The sequence below is a fragment of the Apteryx mantelli genome, chromosome 1 (assembly GCF_036417845.1).
Source record: "Apteryx mantelli isolate bAptMan1 chromosome 1, bAptMan1.hap1, whole genome shotgun sequence".
Lineage (NCBI taxonomy): Eukaryota > Metazoa > Chordata > Aves > Apterygiformes > Apterygidae > Apteryx > Apteryx mantelli.
In genome coordinates, this window is record NC_089978.1 from 166922813 (window position 1) to 166935159 (window position 12347).

The 12347-nt window shown below is 37.7% G+C and overlaps 1 protein-coding gene across 5 annotated transcripts in view; it reads right to left on the reverse strand.

Moving 5' to 3' along the window:
• Positions 1 to 12347, reverse strand: part of TCF20 (transcription factor 20) — a 130227-nt gene that overhangs the window by 45155 nt on the left and 72725 nt on the right. Inside the window, exon 1 of one of the 5 annotated variants that reach the window (XM_067310919.1) lies at positions 507 to 510. The exons of the other annotated variants lie outside the window; for them this stretch is intronic. The gene's annotated coding sequence lies outside the window, so the exon portion shown is untranslated. Of the gene's footprint in view, positions 1 to 506; positions 511 to 12347 lie in introns of those variants that run through there. 5 annotated transcript variants of the gene reach the window in all.

Here is a 12347-nt window from a genome sequence, read left to right on the forward strand (position 1 = left end):
ATTCCAGTGACACTTTTAGGTGAAAGTCAACACAGCAAGAAACAAGTGATATTTTTCCCCGCTTAGGCTTCATTCTAAAAGATGGAAAATCAAGACAAGTCCACTCTACTTGTGCAAAGGGATCTACAAGACTTTCATATTACCCTGAAAGAAACTTAACTGAAAACATTTGTCAAAAAAGCCAGACCATATGTTTTGGAATAGCATGTACGATTATCTACATTTACATAATGAACTCCTAACTAAATGCACTTCAGGAAGGCTCTCCTATACACCTCAATTTACTATTCAGGATGTGGAACTCATGACTCATCCTCAAGGACCGGACTACAGCTGCAGAACTGTCTGCGAACCCTGGCTAGTCCTTCACTAAGAGCTTGACACATCACTAGAGGCATTAAGAAAAGCAAGGTAACAAACAAGCATATGTATATACAGTCTTTTTTGGTATTTCCAAAAAAAAACAAAAAACAAAAAAAAACAATAAACAGATGACAAAAACTTACTGGTTTTGACAGCTCTGTTACTGTTCTCCAGTGCTGCAACTGCATAGTATGTCCTTAAATGAAATGCTGCCTTGCAGCTTTCCCTTCCTGAAAACAAACTGGACAAAGCCCACCTGGAGAGACTTCTCTTTCTTTAGGTAAGTGTTAATACAACACTCACACTTTCCCGGGGGAAAAAAACCCTAACTCCTCAGATTAGAGACTTCCTAGAAGACTTGTCTGCATTATGTTTTCTCATTTAGTCATCCTTTGTGCTTGTCACCTTCAACTGAACCCACTTAGAATTCAAGTCTGTTTTTGTACTTAAAATTTTGCTCAAGTAGAAGATCACCAAAGAGTACCAAGGAAACAGACATACAAATAATAAGATGCAGACTATACATGGCATTATAATCTTTTTCCAGCTGCCTCTCAGAATTTTATTAAGGAGCATCTCATCTACAGAAGGCTCTTACTCAATGGAGCTTCATCATCGGGGCTTCTTCAGAAGAGGATACTATTTATATTTGGGTTTCTACTACTTTGTGTACGCATGCTATGGAACACAAAAGACACTCCAGTGCACATCTTAATAACCCCTTTCCATCTCAGAAAGGCATAAACTTTGTGTTGTGGCCTTGGTTCATGCAGCTTGATGTCCAAAAGAATGTTACCAAAATAGTCACTAGAATCAGATGGGAACTTCGAATTGCTGATTCTTCTGCTTCTGTCTCTCTCCTTCCAGGAAGTCAACTTTACTGTAGCTTTAATCTTATAGCATGGCACTTAAAAAATATTAGAGTATAAGAAAGTTTTGGTGTCATGTTGAACTTTCATTTTCTAACATTTTAAAGACTACACAAATATGAGTAACACTGTTATAAAAACCAAACCATGCTGATCTGTCCAGTTTGGGTTTCTTATGGAAAAATATACTTTCCTGAATTATTTCCATCTATCTTTTGTCAGTTGGAAGCTCCTGTCCCCAAAGTTGAGGCAGCTATAAAAAAATTTTTTGTCCCATTTTCAATCTTCAGACCAAAGCATACAAAAGGAAGGGAAAAAAAATAAAAGCAAGGAGAAAAAAAGTACACAGAAATGGAATTAAGTTATCAAACTAAAGGTGGAGAAACACCTACTGCAACCATCAGATGTTAGAAAGCAGCTTCTCTGGATGAAAGCAGCTTTGAGCTCTGCAATCAGCAATGTTCATGTGCTGCAGAGTCTGAATTCACTCCCTAGCAGTAACGTGCTTTGCATCATCTCATAAAAGCATAATTTCCATCCTCATCACAGGCTCAGCCTCTCAGAGAATCTCAGACTCATTTTTAAATACAGCTTTAATAAAGCTTACTTTGCATAGCCCAAACAAGGCTTCAGGAAGCCTGTTCCACATTACATTATACAAAAACTTTCTGATCAATGATTATATTCATGCTTCTATACTACTGCTAATAGAGGCTTGAATACTGCTAACATATCAGTATTAATAATGGCAGGAAACATTCCAAATATTTCCTCACTATTCAAAAAGTATAATTTAATTACATTATGGAACAGAAACAGGACGAGATGCTGTGAAATACCTCTAAGAACAGAAGTCTATCAGGGATCAACTTGAGTCACAAATTCTTATCCTCCACAATCTCATAAAACCACGTATTTATTTTGTCCAGAAGATACATATGCCAAATGCAAACACTGAAATGTTTTTCTCCTTCAATTTCTGATCTTGGATCAGAAAAGTAAATAAAAATTTTCATTGAGGACAACTTAAATTGCTGGTGCCTTAAGCAAATCCTCTGTTTTTAGCTCTCTTTCAGCAGGATAACTCATGAAGGGCTTGACTTGAGTAACAAGACCAGCAGAATAATGGTGAAAAAAAATATGTGGCATTTCACTAGTAATGGGAGTAAAAGAAAAGAAAAAGGGAGGCCTCAGTCCATTACATCATTGATAACCTAAGACCTCTAACATACTTCCTGTCATTAAAGCACTATAAATACAAGACCATTATAATTGCTATAATTATAATAATAATAATTTTTCTTAATAATAATAGCACTGTAGCGCGCCTAGATTTAAATGCTACACACTCAGCAAAACTACCAAGGATAGTTCCATAGGCAAGTCTTATTAATAAAATACATCCAGGCAGATGACAAAGCCTTCAAAGCCTATCCTGGATCCACAGGAAAAAAAAAAATGTTTATTTGATTAAAATTCTACTGGAAGCATTTAAAAATACACGTTCACATACTCCTCCATATGCAGGAACTGAAAAGAATGGCATGCGAGCTACTGACTAGAGACCACAACACAATCATATGTGCAGAATGGCTGTACACAGCTACAGTTCCATCCTCAGCAGAGGGGGGGCAAAGTCCCATGTTCGTCTTCCCCCCCCCCCCCCCCCAAGAAGTGCTCCACTAACAACCACATTACACACATTTACAGCATTTTCCAACAAAAACATACAAAGCTGTCTTCATTTATTCAGAGGAAAGACCAGATTCTGGCACAAGCTTTCGCTACTCCAGTGTCACACCTACGCTCTCACTACAGGTACATCCAGCTCTATCAACAAAGCTTCATGATTCTCCTCAAGTATTTATAGCCTGTAGCTTTACAGCCATCTAAACATATCCATCTAGATTACAGAATACATTCACTAGGCTAAGCTGTTTCATTCTGCGCCAGCATTTTTGTTTCTTCCCCAATATCCTAGCAATCAAAGTTTGTCTTCAACCTGGCAGGAACAAAGAAAGCATATTGCAAGCTCTTGTGGCTGATAAAGAAATAGCCTCATTTATGAGATCACTGCACAAGTCATGAATACAGAAACACTGTAGTCCTCTTATCCGTATCTCAGAATTATTTGTGCAACATCTGAAGTTATTTCAGAGTCTTTCAACCTACATTCTCTATGTGAACTTTTAAGTGCATCTACAGTGCAGATTGTTTCTTGTTTAATCATCTGAAACATCCTTACAGAATAACTTTGTTAACATGGGAGTTCCTCAAAATATGGTGCTATCGCATTCCAATCCTACTGTGAGCAAGATTATCAAATGGTAGTCAACAGCATACAAGCATCTTCCAACGGTTCCTGCATGTATATGAGACTGCCCAACCACTGCTGATTAACAGGGTTCATCAGTCCTCCTACACCAAGATTACTGTGTGAAATGATTTTCTGCAACATACCGTGCTGAGTTTTTCAAGTCTGTATAAATCTTTAAACCATTTTGTCCTAATTATCAAAGACTGGATAAATACAGGACAGCTGCCCAGATTTCCCCAGGTAACACTGATACTAACATAGCTGTGCAGCACTACGGACAGGCAGCTCAGAACAAGGCAGCTAAACAGCAAAATATTGCAGGGATATGCTTAATTCTTAATGATGAACCCATGAAAGAGCAAACCAAATCAGCTTCACTTAATTCTGTAGGAGTTAAGCGAGGTCTTTTTGCTTCGTTAAATTTTCTTTAGATTTGGGTTGACTACTGTGACCCATCTGTGCATAGAAGGCTCAGGCAACAATCAAATGCAACATATTTTCGTTGATCTGTCAAAGACTTCTCACTTCCTAGTGTGCTTATCAGAAAAGGAAATGGAGTTACAGACAGGTGACAAACATTAAGATAGCACTTTTCATAGTCCAAAAATGTACACGAACAACTGTTTTTTTATGGAGTGTCCAGCCTTCAGATTAAAATAGACTTATTCACTAAATGCTGTTCAAGTAACAGAGATATACTTACACCTCTGTGGCCATTTCTGGTCACAGCCTGTACAAAATACAAGCATTATCATTTTTACTCTTCCTCCCTGGATCATCTTAAAGTCAGACTGCCCTGAGCAACAGTTGCTCTACTCAAATGCTAAGCAAAAAACAATAAAAATCCAAGTCAGAACTGGAGCACAATCAACTCATTGGCATAATTCGTAAGTAAATAATTCTTAGAATCTGAATAAAGCCTGATGTCGAAGCAAGAAAATTTCCATGTACTGAATATCATTTCCATTGTCAAGGCCAAGTTACTAACCCTCATCTCTGCAGGTACAGTTATTATTTGCATGCCTGGGCAATGGCTAGAAATAGATTGACTTGTTTCAGGTTTTTTTGTGAATACTACTCTGTCTGCTGCTTTGCAGGTAGACAATTAAACAGAAAACCACATTTAGCAATGTAACAGAAGTAACTTATTTCTTCATTTGATGCTTTTTTTTTTTTTTTTTTTAAAGAAAAGTAAAACCAGTTTTAGTTTTCTGTCTTAGGTATGATATGCAAGTCAACCAAGACAGCCAGCACTTAAAAGGTCACCAGCTTGTCCAAGCAGTAATATTCACTTCTTTCAAAAACTGTGGTTAGCCTGGAATGCAAGAAAGATTTTTTTCGTACCTTTCTATAAAGCTGTTTCAGACCTGCTCCATTAAAAAGAAAGTTATTTCTGCATACTAAAAATAAACAAAGGAAACTCAGATATAGTCTCATTCACCATTGCACTTCTAGAGAAATTTCTACTCGTATCTGGCTCTCACCAAGGCATCATATTTTATGCAAGTATTTTTAGCAATTTTAGCAATGTATGTCTTGGAAATGAGTGGTAATAACTGGCCTTGGAACAAAATCCGAGTTTTGTCCTGCCCAAAGAAAATTCTGTCAAAAGATTCCTCAAATGATTTAAAGTTTGAACAAGTGGCTTTAACTAGTTTCCATCATCTCACACAGATACTATATCTTCTTTACAAAAATGTCTGTACAGCTTTTTAGAGAGTTAGTACATATAAGTTAAATCCAAACAATTAAGGAAGCATTTCTCACATATCGGATGAAGAACAGCTGAGCGAGGCAGAAGGAGCACAGTGAGTTCTGTCAGTTGAGAGGGGTGAATGCTCTGGGGATTATTGCACTAGATGAGATCTAGATTCTCTTCTCGTTCCATGTATTTCCCTATGTGGCCACAAAGAATTCTTATAAGCTTCAGTTGTTACCTCTTCCTGTCCCACAGGGGAGCCATGTGAACATACATACAAAAGACAACGTATTCAACTACTATAACAAAAAGTACCATATAAACAAACAAAAAAACAGAATTTTGCATGTTGCTGTCATTTGACAGCTTATTTCATTTTTTTCCTGAAATATTTTTTTTAGAAAACATTTGGATAGCACCAAATTACCTAACCAGATTTTTTGTGCCTGCAAGTCCTCACTCACTCACCATGTCACCAGAACTAAAATACCATGTCCAGTTTAGCTCTGCCCTTTACAGGAAGTGTAGTGTTAAATTTATATTCTTAAACATGAAGAAAGAAAAAGCTTGACCAGACTAAAACATTGTTGTAAGCTGATACTTAAGTTGTTGGGGCTATGAAAACTGTATTTTTAGGAATATAACTAATGATCAAGTTTTAGCAGAATTTTATCTGATTTTGTATCATTTCATAAAGATAAATTCATTATTACATCGTTTGTTCTCAGTCTCAACCAATGGCACAGCTGCACTTAAGAAAGCACTTGTAATAATTCACCAGCTGATTGCTGAAAGTTATCCTTACAAGGTGAATGGTTACGACTACTTTAATAGGAGAACCTATGCAAACCAGTTAGATTTCATTTTATATTAAAGATTAAAACAACATATGGCGGTTTCACAGATAGGGGCAGTCCTCTGTATACTAGCTTAAGAGGTCCAACCCCCGGCTTGCTGCATGAACAGCTGTAGAGAACCAGGAAACTGATATGGCGCCCCCCCCCCCAATGCCCTGCAAGAGAAAAAAAGCCATTTTTGAGTTGTTTGACAGATTCATTCACTGTATCGTCACACAAACAGCTGTACCAGCAAAACGGACACAGCAGGAACTGCTTAAGTGGCATGGCTACTAAAGTGCACTTGAAATCAGAAGTTCATGTTTAAAAGGCTCTTCATCTTCACACAACAGTAACAACCCTTCCCACCACCAAAATGAAAATAATACTGAACCCTCAGCTCCTTATTTCTTTTTTCCAAGCTTCACATCAGCTGATTGCACATTCTACCCAATCACTTATTCTCCCAAAAGTTTTGGCAATTCATTCTATGCCTCTTGTCGCAAATGTTCCTGTATTCACATCTCCAACATCTCCATACAGTCAAACATCACGCCTGCTTCTGCAATACAACAAAATCACTGAGGAACCATTTCAAAGGACAGCTCTTGATCTGCTCTTCACCTCCCCAGACCTGAGACATGAAATTCAGCAATAGTCTCTCAACTCACCTCCACCCTCACCTTTCAGTTATAAGAATAGAGAAAGAGAAAAGAAGTCAATCATTAATTTCAAGAGGGAAGCAGAAAACAATGAGCAGGGCTGCCAGGTTCTATCTGTTCCCAACTCCCACTTTCACTGCAGAAATGAACCCAGTACCTCAAACACTACATAACAGTAAAAGAAAAAAAAATACATTATTTCTAATTAATTTTCACAAATTGTTCATGCTAAGTAGTAGCAACTGCCTTTAAAGTCTTAAATGCATTATCTCTTCAAATTATGACAAGTTGTTAAGAGGAATACTAAGGTTACATATTAAATATTACCAGTAATCCACATCTTTCTTCTCCATTTAGTCTGTAGAATCAAGGCTTTTTATTCTGTTTTACAATGCCTAGTGCAATGAGTCCGTAAGTAAGACTCCTGGGAACTTCTCAAGGCAAACGAAGTAAATTAACACAGACTATCTCTATCGGTTACATAGAAGTATTATTACAATGCACTGTATATAAGATTTAAATCCACTGATTAGGATAAATTCATTGTTTAGGATAATATAACCTAGTTACATTATATGCAAAATTATCAAAATCAGGTAGCAATACAATCCCAATCTATTTAAACTAACAAAGAATTACCTCCAACTGTAGAAACGCTGCACTCTAATCTCCTCTAAACTTCTTAATTTTTATTCTTTTAGGACACCACAAGAAACCTAGCTACGCACTGCACCACTTTCAAGTTTCACGAGCCAAAGTTATCATTCTTCTCAATTTAGCACTACCTCCCCCCAAAATGACAAAAATTCATAAGTCATTTAGGTGTGGAAGGTCTAAGTACTCCTGCTATGAAAGACTCAAGACAAAATAATACAGTCAAGTCCATATGATGCTTACTGATAGAACATTAGGGGAAAAATAAGATTTTTACCTAGCATGGAAAAAAGTGGAGTTCCCTCAAAAAAAAAAAAAGCACTTTGAAGATTACTAAAAAACAAAACAAAAAAACCCCAACACTTTCCCTGATATCTCTCCCCAACTCCTACAACCTATCTCCATTTATCTTGCTTTTTCCTATACCCTCTAAACATCACTTTGCTCATTCTTCCATTCTCCTATTCCATAATATCTGCCTCATGCTGAAGCAGATCCATTCATACATTTTTAAGAGTTGTATTATACAAATCTAAGAGAAAATAACAGAATTACTAAAGTTACAGCCACTGTTAACAGGAAGAAAGGAGAAAGCTCAGATAAATACAAAATAACTTCAGTTAAGTGCTTCAACAAAAAGTGATTTAATTTCAATGGCAGCGCTATTTTAAGGAGTTTCTTTCAGTCCTCTCTTCCTCCCAAGACTCTCATTCCCACCCCTGCACTGAAGGTTTTCTCTAGGTTTTTCAAATTGGACCAGTCTCTTGAACCATCCCGCTATGCAGCCCCACAGTAGTTATACTGGCATAACTGACACAGACAGATGAGAGAGAGGAAGCAGCATACTGCAGCATTGGCACAAACAGTTAAGAGTTCCTTAAGTTCATATTGCTGAAATTCCTGTATCACTAATCCTTAGCCTAAAGCATTTAAATTGGCTCAGTCTCACCAGCCTTCCCATGAAGTTAATGACAGCCTTCCAAAAGGTCTTTTTCCACATCTACTTTAAGAGTCTAATCACCTTACATTTCTATGCTTCAGTTAAGTGTCTGAAGTTACACGGTATAAATTCAGACCACAGTAACCAAGGAACAAGATCCTGTACCCTGCTACTTCCAGCTGTAGACACTTAACTCCCTGCTTGTCAGTTCTAATGCCCTAGCCAAGGCAACATGAATGGCAACAGTAGTCAGATCACACCACACATTAAATGAACTCTAATGAATATAAGCAGTTTACAAAAGTGATGAGCTACAATACCAGATCTTCTCTCAACTAGGCCCTAAAGCTTTCTCCTCCCCCAAGAGATTTCAGTATCACCCCATTGAATGTTGAGCAGCATTTGAACCTGTTGATGGACAAAATCTTGGAAAGATAAAGGGCTAAGTTTCCACTGCACCTATTTCATCTCTTATCACCCAGTACATATCCTAAATAAAGCGAGTGAATGGTAAAGAAGCTAGCAGTCCAAAGCAAAGAGGTGAGATGAATTCAGCACCAGAGAAGACAGAACACTTCTACAGATCTGAATTAGTGGAGGATAAAAAACATGTTGCACTCCAAGCATGATTTTTGGAAATGCTAGAGTTAAGATTTCAAACTAAGACAGAGTGAGTTTTAGATGGTTCACTACTCTGACAATCAGCCCCATCATTCTTTTAAACTTGAGTTCCTGCAGTCATTCCTTCTGTACACTGGGGAGAATGGAAAAAAACAAAAACAGAAAATTACCCTGTTTCTTTCTCCATCCTATCTCCCCTCTAGAGGAGGCTAAGCAAAGAGGGAAAACATACATGATGACCTATATATAATTATTCCATAATGCTAATGTATTCCTAGAGGTTGGTTACAAGAGCATATAGATGAGACGCTGCTTCCTCCCTTGCTCCGAAACACCCAAACATTCAATGAAAAACAGAAAAGTTCACTATCTTGTTTAAACTGGGAAGATGACAACAAAAAAAAGTCATCAGCTTTTAACTTGAGAGTTGCTCCTGATTTAATTCTATGCATTGGACATCTATGGCTTGTTAACCAACTGGGTGAAAGCTTCTTGCTCCTCCTTAGTTTATTTCTGAATGGGAGTGTACACATGGAGCTAATCAGGAATAATTTCATGAGTAAACACAGCCTAACAAAGTCTTTATAAGCACTACAGTTCTGTGAGTAAGCAAGGAAGTTTATTTTCTAATTCTTCCTCCTGTCTGCATTTAGGAGCTTCCTGACCCTGTTTCTCATGGAGCCAAGAGATGTTCTTCCCCCATAAGCTTGATCCAGATTCACTCAAGTCAACACATCTTTTCCCACTGACTTCAACAGGCTTTTGATTAGGCTGTAGAGCATGTATATAGTTAACCTCTTCCCCTCCCCTTGCCTCTTTCAGAAGTGGGTACAAACAACCCTTCACAAACTATTACATATACAAACCTTTGTTTTTCCACTAAATCTACCTCTCAAATATACAGCAAGTTTTATTTCTGCAACTTAAAAACAAGGCAGCAAACAAAATGAACACAAGACAAGCAAAATATGTATACCCCAATTGTGCAATACTACCATCATTCAGAAACCTGTACTCAATTGAGCAATTCTCAAGAAAGAAGTTAACATTAACTCTGCTGACTGAAATAAAAGGAGCAGAGGCATGCATAAGACACTGAATGTATAAAAGTACCCCAGAGTAACAAAAGGGGGGGGGGGGAAGAGAGGGGAGGGAAAAAAGAAAAACAGAAAGCAAGAGTCACCATCCTATTCCCAAAATGCAGTCAACATGATGCTAAAGTTTAAAGTCTCTGCTAAAGAAACACAGAGACACAGACCACTACATGGCAAAGGACCTCCCTGGGTCATCACCAAAGCCAATTCCCTACCACAGCGGGCAATCAAGCAACCCATAAGTCCACATAGGTAAAGTTGCCTTTATACACTCTCACAGTAAATGGGAGACTGAGAAAGGCAAAGAAAGAATGCTTCTCCATCACAATGCAATGATTTTGAGGGAAGGCAAGAAGGGTGGCACAGTTCAGTTTCTTCATAAATAACAAATAGTGCCACTTTGGAGTGATTCTTAACCATACTCCCAGTACTGCTGCTTTCCAGCAGCACAGAAGAGAATCTGCCACTCACTCAGTGATGCCAAGGGATATGAGGAAAAATCTGCTCCCACCTTCTGTAACAATTTTGCCCCACCTATTTCACCACCTATTAAGTGCCAATCAAACTTTTGAAGGCCTATCTAAAGGACCATTTTTACGCATCAGTATGCGCCATGTATGGGACAGGATCAAAAACATCAGGAAGTGTAATGAATTAACAGCATACAGTTTTACAGGAAAAGTGATATGAACAATACTCCCAATAAAGTGTATTAAAGCTTCTAGCAAAGTAGTTCCCTGCAAAATTTCTAGCAAAATACCAAGCTTTTATCAGAACTCATTTGGGGGTTCTGTTTATGACTTGAAATTTACCAGCAATTAGATGGCTCCGAGTTCATACCAGTAAAATCATCCAAAATAAATCTTCATATTCTAGCATGGAATAGTGATTCCATATGCAGTTATTAGCATGAACGCCGACATGCTGTGCTCTTACAAAAAAGAGAAAAAAGTCATTTTCTTAACTTCTTTGTACTTGTATTACAACACAAGGAAGAAACACTGGGCTTCTCAAATGGAGAACAGATCATATCTCAAAGGGATTTCAAAGTAGGGCTTTCAGAGAAGAAGGAACCTTGTAACACTTTTCCCAGTCTTCCCCTATTATTGTTAGTCACAAACATGATGGGATAGAAGAGAAACACAAAGAGCACTTGGAAAAGCGTACGAATATCCACTGTCACCAGGTCTATCAGACAAAAGGATATTTGTGAGTTCTACTGTTCATTAATACCGTTCTTGAGGAACCACTGAATAAGGGACAGGGAAAAAAAAAAAAAAAAAAAAAAGGAATTTTACTCCAACATGAATGCTTTGCTGTATCCAGTTCAAAACATTACGTTTAACTGCTTGTGCTGTTCAGAAATGCAGAAACAAGTTCAAGAGTTGAACTCTAACTATAACTTAAATTCAACATTCTTTTACCCTCAAAGGCAAAGAGACAGCATATCACAGACCCTAGAACATCCTGAACTGATCTTATCCTTCAAGAGGGCAAAATAGAATCAACTCATGATTACAGGTCAGCCTCAACTTTGAGGGGTTGGGGGGGGGGGGGGGGAGTTTGTTTTTGTTTTGTTTAATGAGAAGGGACCCACATAAAGGACAGAGAAGAATATCATATGCATTTCCAAGTGTCCCAAAACAAACCAATACATACCTTAGTGGTAAGCAGAAGAGGAAAGGCTCAGCTAAATAAAGCAGGAAGCTAGACACTGCAGTTCGACACAGAGATGCACCACCAGAACTGCACAGGGCTATAATACAGAATCTTCCGTTTTTTCAGTCAGTCAAGACTGAACTCTAGACAAGAACTGTAAGGGAGGGGACACATCATAGAAGAATAACAGTACCTACATTTTTTTAGTCTGATACAAATGGAATCATACACAAGATTTAAGATTTCATTACCAGAGTGAAATACAACAGTCTCTCCTGCATAGTCTTAAGGGAACACAAGTACACATTGCTGCTTACAATGTGCTTCTGTCCTCTATCAGTAGTACTAAATAATTTTATATTAAAGAAAGTTACATGGCATATGAAAACTATTAAAAGTGGTCAAAAATACTTTGGGACTGTTTTTTACTTTTTTATTTTAGAAGTCTGAAAGTCAAAAACAGTAATTTTTTTAAAGAGACATCAGAAAGTCACAGAAAGCCTTATTTAAAACAAAAACGAACAAACAGAACCTATCTAACAGCAGTTTAGTGGCTTGAATGATAAGCGCTGGTTGGTCTCAGCCCAGTCTCTACCAACAAATCAGCATGTAAGTCACAGAACGCTCCATCAA